This window comes from Acomys russatus, chromosome 7, assembly GCF_903995435.1.
Source record: "Acomys russatus chromosome 7, mAcoRus1.1, whole genome shotgun sequence".
NCBI classification, from domain to species: domain Eukaryota; kingdom Metazoa; phylum Chordata; class Mammalia; order Rodentia; family Muridae; genus Acomys; species Acomys russatus.
In genome coordinates, this window is record NC_067143.1 from 5,583,679 (window position 1) to 5,592,561 (window position 8,883).

Consider the following 8,883-nt stretch of genomic DNA (forward strand, 5'->3'; position numbering starts at 1 on the left):
GATTCAAGGTATGGACAGAAATGAAAATGTCTCAGTGGTCTTTCCCTCGATGAGCTGTTGTTCTACTAACACTTCAGAAATTCAAGCCGGGCGTGGTGGCGCACGCCTTTAGTCCCAGCACTCGGGAGGCAGAGGCAGGCGGATCGATGTGAGTTCGAGGCCAGCCTGGTCTACAGAGAGAGTTCCAAGACAGCCAAGATAACACAGAGAGACCCTGTCTCAACTCCCCCCCCCCCAAAAAAAAGTTCATTTCTTGAAACAGGGTTTTTCTGTGTATCCCTGGATGTCCTGGAACTCTCTTTGTAGACCAGGCTGGCCTCGAACTCATAGCGATCCACCTGCCTCTGCCTCCCGAGTGCTGGGATTAAAGGCGTGCACCATTGTACCTGGCTGAAAGTTCAAACTTTTAACGTTAGTCAGGAGGAGCCGATGAGCCCTGGTAGAACATGGAAACACTGTTACACTTGTAATCAGAAGCACAAAGCTGTGAGTCTCCTTTGGTCATCTTCCACAGAGAGAAGTGCTTCTTACCAGCGCTCCTCAGCTGTGCTAGAACACCTCTGTCCAGCCCATCTACCCAGAGGGAAGAGTGTTAATGCTTTTAACTCAGAGTCATTTGGGGGCCCCCAAGCTTTTGCTATGACTCAAGACATGGATCAATGTCCTTTTCTACAAAGTGGGCATCACTGCCAAGTACAAACTTTGGTAATGCTGATGTATTTGACATTTTTATCTCTTTAACAATTATTGTAAGTTTCCCCTCCTGCCTAGCCCTGAATGTGGACTCCCCCTTTCCCTGGCCTTGGAGTGTCCCCACTCAACTGTCAGCACCACAGGTACACCGCCCAACATACAAAATTTCCCATAAACTCCTTAGCTTTGCCTACTTCTCCTTGTCTGTAAGTCCCAGTCAACACGGGACTTCCCCAAACATGCCAAGCACAGATGCTTGTGATGGAATTTCCGACCAGACCCTGCATCAAGCAGACTGCCTGCACTCGCCCCCCCCCCCATCTCTCTGTCCTTTGAACAGCATTCTAGTCTGCCTGGGCCCCAACAACAACTCCCCAGTTCCAGCAGAAAGTAGTTATGGAAGAATTTAATAGCCCTATCTCATCCACAAAAGGCTGGAATGTTAAGTCTCAAAGAAACTCAGGACATATGGCTACCTGAGGTGTCTGTTTAACAAATCAAAGTGGACCCTGGCTCTTGGCATTGCAAGTGCCTGCTATAGAGTCATCCTGGCTGGCATGCCACACCCCGACCCTAAACCTCTCCAGTCCCTGAGCTTTCCGCCCCTTCTCCCAGCTTCTCCGATCCCTATATGACCTAGCTACTATGGCTGGAGGGGGTGTGGGTGGGGAGGAAACACCCTGGGCTGGAAAGTTCAAGGTAGAGGACAGGGCATGCCAGCCACACCCAGTGATAGGTAGGGACTGAGGGATGCTGGGAGAACCTGGAGGCTGGGTCTGCTTTGGTTAAAAAGGCAGGTAAGCTGCTTGTTGCGTTTGTCCCGGGCCTGAAGTTGACAGTCCCTTTACCCCCTCTTCTCCCATCTCTTGCTCTCCATGCGTCCCCCCACTCCCCTCCCTCACACCCTCCCCCATACCTCCCTGCCATGGCCATGCTCAGTCTGGACCCTTGCAGATGCTTGTGGCTGTTTTATCCCTCGTATCTACCACAAACCTTCTCAACCATACCTTGAAGTAGCTGGCCTCCGTCAGTCTACTCCTTTCCCCCAGGAGCCTCTGGTGAGATACCAGAAAAACTGGCATTAAGAAAGAGGCCTACAGGAGATAATCTGGCCAGCTGCGAAGAGCAGCCCCGCTAGAGATAGCGCTGCCTAGTGACAGCCCCACCAGAGACAGAGTTGATAAGAGACCCAGTTTTGTGGCCACACTCCTTCCTGCTCACCAGAGACAGGGCTAATAAGAAACCAGACACTTCCCTGGACAAGGCAGTGAACAAAGAAAGCTAAGCCATGGGTGGTCTTGGCGCCTTTTTCTGTAGCTTGTCACCTTTATAGACATTAGACCTCTTTATCTTGCTCAAGCAATAGATGCTTGCCAGGTTGGAACTCCCCTGCTTTGGGGCGCTGGGAGGGATAGGAACCTATACATTTACCCTTAGCCCAGAGATCGAGAGGCTCTGTCTGGATATCACTGTGTTGGTGACTGGTCAGAGCCTGGCTCTGAGTCGAATAAAGGTCCTCACGTATATTGCATCATTGAGTCCTGGTGGCTTTTTTTTTTTTTTTTTTTGGGTCTCGCGATCTGAGTACAACATTGGCTGCTGCACTCTTTCACCTACAATAAACACCTTCTGCCCTTCTGCCTAACCATACCATGGAGCTGTCTCATTAAGTTGCCCAGGCTGAATTCATTCTGTTACTTAGCCTGGCCTTGAAAAAATTTTTTTCTTCTTTTTCCCTCTTCCTTTTCAGCTTCTGCAGTATCCGGAATGCCAGGCCTGCTCCACTAGTCTCCCGTTGGCACTGATTCTATGGGGAAGATACTGGAAAAACACACTTTGAAATTGAACCTGTTATCTTGGGGCTTTTTTTATCTGCCTGCTCTGAGTCCTCCCACTGCAAACAGGAATACCATTAGGCTTGTTTGGCTTGTGAGAAAAAGGAAAGTAGGATGTTTGGGATAGTACTCTCAGGCTGCCTCTGGGCGGTTGGTCCCCATTACCCAGGAAGGGAAGTGATGGCGTGGAGAGTGCAGGGAGAAGAAACGCGCAGTGTCTGTCTGCTGTGAAATCTCACATCCAGCTTTGGGGGGGAAGATGTGAATTGTGGGGCCCGGAGTGGTGGCCCACGCCTGTAATCACAGCACTGGGGAGGCAGAGACAGGCGGATATCTGTGAGTTCGAGGCCAGCCTGGTCTACAGAGTGAGCCCAAGATAGCCAGGGCTACACAGAAAAACAAACAAACAGGGCTGGAGAGATGGCTCAGCAGTTAAGAGCACTGGCTACACTTCCAGAGGTCCTGAGTTCAATTCCCAGCAACCACATGGTGGCTCACAACTGTCTGTAATTCCAGTTCCAGATGATCTGACACCCTCTCAGAGACATACACGCAGGCAAACAGCAATGCAAATAAAATAAATTATAAAAAGCAAACAAACAAACAAACGAGTTATGGCCAGCGCTGTGGGCCATGACCTTTCTGCTTCAGGCAGCAGTCTGCAGCACGGTGGGAGGACACAGTGCTAACTAGTAACCCCCATAGCTGCTCAGGTACCATAGACTCATATTCATGAGTCCCGTGCGTTCATCTCAGGGTGACGTCAAACCTGATTACAGGAAAGAAAGCTGAGACTCACTGTGCCCACGAATCCTTCCAAAAGCTAGGAGAGGAACTCGGACAAGTTTGGGAAGATCAAGGACTGTGGAGGAACTGGGAGCCAGCTGAGGCTACAGGAGACCGAAGAGCAGCAGTCTGGCTCCATCCAGAGGCAGCAGCCGGCAGTGGGTGGAGCCTCGGCTCTCCCTCTGTTCAAGAAGACCACAACATACCCACCCAGCCTCAGTTTCCATGGCTGCTGCAACACTTCAGGAGGGCCACGGTGTTTAAAGAAGGGAAAAAAAAAAAAAAGAAGTTGAGGTTTGTTCTTCCTTCTAGCTAGTCCCCTGAGACGCGGCATACCTAGAGGAACTCTTTCCTACTTACCTAAGGACAAGGAGAAGAACTCTCCTTCCTGCCCTCGCTCCCCTTTTCTACCCTCTCCCCTTTGGCTCCGCCTCCTCAGTTTGCCTTTTCCATCCAGAGAGTGTCCTGACCCCAGCAGTCCTTTCACTGCAACCCACCGACAGGAGCCAGCCTCACGCCTGGCCCCACCCCAATAGGTGCCATTCCTGTGATTGGCACTGCCTTTATCTGTTGTGTTCCTGTGCCGATGAACCTTGTCATTTCTGTCGCTAGGCCAGCTTATGAGAGGAACTGCCACACTGAATTTTTTTTTTTTTTCTCTCCACACTGAAATCTTAACCCAGAGGGTGCTGTGATGGACTGAGCCGGGATCTAACCCTCCTCTCATGGCAGGGGGCAACTGCAGGTTTCTGAGGACCCCCTAGGCTGATTTGGAAGCCGCCGGTAAGGGAACAGGAAAATCCGGTTAGACCCAGCCCAACTCTGCCTTCCAACTCCTTTTGTTTTTGCAGCCCTCAGCAAAGGGGAGAGAGCTCGGGACCCGACTGAGGAAAGGAGATTAGGGCTGAGAAGCCAGGCAGCGGGCAGGCAGGATGGCAGATGGAGTGCAGGACGTCAGGGGATGCTGGGGGAACACAGGGCTGGCGAAGCAGGAGGTGCAGCACCCAGAGATTTGAATAACCCAGGTCCGGAACCGAGAATCTACAGGTCTCAGGGGCTGAAGGAACGAGCTGAGGACCTTGAGGCTGAGAAGAAGCCAGAGTCTGAGGTAGACAGGGTCTTGGTCCTGCTTGCTAACAATCGCATCTCCTCCCAGAAGGCCCCAGGGTAGGACTAGAAGCATCCACTTTCTGGATCCCTAGGGTTTGTTGAGGGCACAGGAGATGTGTCTCCAACCCCCTGACCTGTGCTCACCTCTTTTGCTGTGGTAGCAGAGAAATGACCTACTGATGGATGTCAGGATGGCTCTGCAGGCAGGTGGTTGAGTGTTCCTTCCAGCCTGGCTCTTCATACAGTGACAAGGAAGCTTCCTGAAGCTAGCCACAGCCCTGGATGGAAACCCCGCCCAGGGTGTGCCTGCTGACATCCTAGAACCAGTGTGGCTGGGCTGGAGAGAGGCAGGTCAGAGGTTGGCTTCTTCTCGGGTGCCTGCCAGGATGCCAGCCAGGAGAGGACAGGCTGAGTTGGCAGAGCCCAGCCATTGCCTGCCTTCCCCGGCAGTGCCACAGACTCCCAAAAGCCGTGGCTGCCAACCTCACTCTATACAGACCCTTTCTGGCTGTGTGCGTGTGAGTGTTTGTGTGTGCGCGCGTGTGGAGATGGCTAACCGCCCCGTTAGCAGAAGAAGGCAATTCTGAACGTAAAAAGACACAAATATTCGCATGTGAGAGAAAGCAGCCGCAGGCACACACTCGGAGTTCTGAGGATGACTTTTGGAAGTCCTCACCTTTTTACTTGGTCGGGGTCTCCTCTGTTCCCGCCACACTGTGTATACTAAGCTAGGTGGCTTTAGGACTTTTGCGTGGTTGTCCTCACTCAGCCTCCCTTCTCACGGTAGGAGGGCTGGTGTTACAGATGTGTCCGGCTGCTTCCGGCTTTCTTTTTCTTTCTTTTTTATGAATGAGGCAACCTCTTAACCCATCATCCCTTGTCCTAATGCTTCTTGCTGGCAGACAAAAACAAGTAATATTTCAACTGCAGACAAAAACAAGTAATGGTCAGTACCAGCACAGCTGCAGTTCCCCACAGGTCCCCCTTCTGTATATAAAATGAGCTCCTGCTGGAGGTCGTCCGGGATGTCAATGTATGTCTTACCGGTCATGGGAGAGTCCATGTATGTCATGAACTTCCTGTCAGGTTGACCAGATATCCCCCGGATCTTACCCGTCATTGAAGACTCATTTATCCAGATTGAGCCAGATTTGGGCAGTGGGATTATCCACTGCCATGGATGCAAGGACCTATTTTGTACAGAACTGCTGAATGGCCTGTGCTCGTTTCATGCGGCAGAGACTCCAAACCAAGACACCTATCATCCCTCAACTGAGGAGTCCAAGAGCAATGGCACCACTCCATCCTTTAAGCAGATTTCCAAAGACCGCAAGGCCCCTTAAAAAGGTGTCCCCTGAAATTGGTGGCACCCGTGTCTCATTGATTTTAATAATTTTCTGTGCTAAATGCATGGTGTAATTAGTGAAATTAGCATCCCAAGGACCCTGCAAATACTCATTGAGTGCTTTTAAAACAATAGAAGCATTAGTTACCCTAGCAGGAGTGACAGAAGTATGGTGACACATAGGAGAACAAGTAATCATATGAGCATCCCACAAAATGTCAATCTGTTCTTGCAACAAGGCCGTCTGTTGACTAAGATTCTGAACGGTCAATTGAACCATGGAGTTCACTGCATTCTGAGTGGATGAGGTACTGGCCACTTCCCCAGAAAGTTTGTCCAAAGTACTGGCAGTAGCTGCATTCTGGGAGATGTCAATTCCAGCAGCTGTTGCAGCGGTGGCAGCGAACGTGATGGCTCCTACAATGGCGGCAGTAATGTCAAACCCTCTCTTCTCTCGAAAGAGGATCAATCCGCTTTCTCCTGAATGTTTCACCGGAAATGGGATTACACCAGGCACTTGTACCACCACAGAAGTCTCCAGCAACTTTGTAAATGACAAACTTTAAGGGAACAATTCAAAGAATCCTCCTCCAAGGAGTCATTAGTAACAACAGAGGAAAAAGAGGCCATGACACATACATAGGACTGAATAGAGATGTTTTTCTCGTTTGTTCCATAATTAAAATGAAGAGACATTTCAAAAACTTATGAAGTATCCCCACTGCCTATAGCATTAAAATACACAACATCTTTAATTACTAAAGGGACCGCATCCATGCAGGTTTTGCGCCCACACAGATACATGCCTGAAAAGGTAGGCTGAACTCTAGCCCGGAGAGGATTGTGATAGGCATCTGTAGTTTGATTTTTAAAAGGGGGGCAATGCCTCTACCACCAGACGTCGGACCTCCCTTTGAGAAGCCAAGGAGGCCCAGTAACACAGTCCCCCCAAAGGAGAGGAAGTTCTTGCTGGAAGGTTAATGACCCTGGCCAACATCTGGGCCCTGGTTGGGGGGTGGGTGGGAAAGTCCATAGAGGATGAGTTTTTATTTAATGTGCTCCCAGATATTCTGGAGTCCCAGGACAGAAGAATTAGTGGAGTTAGCTGAAAGATTGGCTATAGACTCAGAATAATACAAGTTCCCATAAAAGAACTAGATGAGTTAAACTCAGAATGATTTGTTACCAAAGTAAAGCATAGAGAATCCTTAAGGTTAAAATAGAGGGAACATCACTCCGTTGAAAGTCCTCTGGCATGGCAGTCCTTCCTAGGCTGTGATTAGTGCTTACCAGGAAGGGCCACACAGGACTTGACAGACCTACTGGCATCAAGATTGGGGGGGTTCTTCACCAGCGCCCACACTGTCTCCTGATGGCTGCTGGGCAGATGGATGAGATACAGGATACCCATAACACCCAGGAACCCAGATGGGCACCCCATTGTCTTGTGGGGAGACACGAGCAGACCGTTGGGCCCACATCAAGAGAGGATCTGGACCTTTCCAAACACCAGTGGGCAGATCTTTCCATTTTACCATACTTTTATGTCTCATAGGAGGTCTCCGATGCCTACCTGCAGCAGATGCTCCAGAAACATCCACAGTCAAAAATTCAAAATATATAATATATAAGCTAATTGTGAGTGCAGTGTAATATTCCCTCCATATTGCTCCTTCTTTATTTTATACAACTATGTTTTAAGCGTGTGGTTTGCCTATTCTTTAATGGCCTGACCCTGCGGATTATGGGCGATGCCAGTCTTATGCAATATCTCAAAAGATGAGAAGAAGGACACAAAGCCTCTACTAGTATAGGCCGGCCCATCATCAGTCTTCAACTGTTTGGGAGTCCTCATATATGCGAAGGCCAGCAATAGGTGTGCCTTGACGTCCTTAATTTTCTCTCCTGAATGGGTGGATGGGAAGAGAAGCCCAGAAAACATGTCAATAGAAACATGTACAGATTGTAACTTGCCAAAACTAGGAACACGGGTGACATCCATCTGCCAAATATGATTGGGCACGAGTCCCTTGGGATTAACTCCGGAACGTAAAATGAGAAGGAATTCAGCACATGATGGACAATCCTTTACTATTTGAACAGCTTGATTCCTAGAGATCGCACTATGATGCTGCAAGGAGTGAGCATTAAGATGGAATTTGGCATGAAGTTGGCGAGTGCTGTCCACATTGGTTGCTTGACAACAAAGCATGGGCGTGTGAGTTAACTGATCTGCCCGGCGATTTCCTTCAGCTAAGGGGCCAGGTAAGGAAGAACGAGCCCGCAAATGTCCAATGAAAATGGACAAGGTCTGTCACCAAATGAACCCTTGGGGTTCTAATAACAAGGCCTGTACAGTAGAGAGAGGGGATACATATGGGCAAGTTTCCAAAGGGGCTAAAATTTGAGTTACATATTTGCTGTCTGAAAGGATATTAAGCGACTGATCCGGAAACAATTGCAAGGCTAAAATGACTGCCTGCAATTCAGCTGTGGACTGAGTGGGTACAGTTACTGACCTGCTTATTAATCCTGATACTAGAACAGCGATGCCCTTAGAGGTACCACCAGGATACACCACTCCAGCTTCAGGAATAGGTTGCTGCTTAGTTATTTTAGGAAAAACCACAGGATGCAGCTTTTAAAAAAAGGGGAGGGGGCAGTGATTATCAAACTGAATAGAGGTAGAGGACAAACATATGGCCCAGCCATCATTATTATTTTGCAGCCATAATAATTGTTTTGTAGAAAGATGTGTAATTATACGGTCTGGATTTTTGCCAAAGGTTTGCAATATCTGTTTTTACAGGCCTTGAAAAGAAGCGATACTATGGCCTGTGGGTAAGACATGACCATTTTTGCAGGAGATGCTTGTGAATGAACCCACAAGATGGGTCCCGTTTGCCAAAACACTCCTGTAGGGGCATGGGCCATACAAAAGACCAATAGCTGTAATGGCTGATTATAATCTATATAGTTAACAGGTGCCTTGGTCAGTGCTTCCTGTACTATCTGAATGCATGTGCGTCCCTCGGGTGTCAATACACGGACAGAGGAGAGATCTGGATCATTCTGCAATATGTCAAACAGAGGCTTTAGTTGACCAGAGGAAAT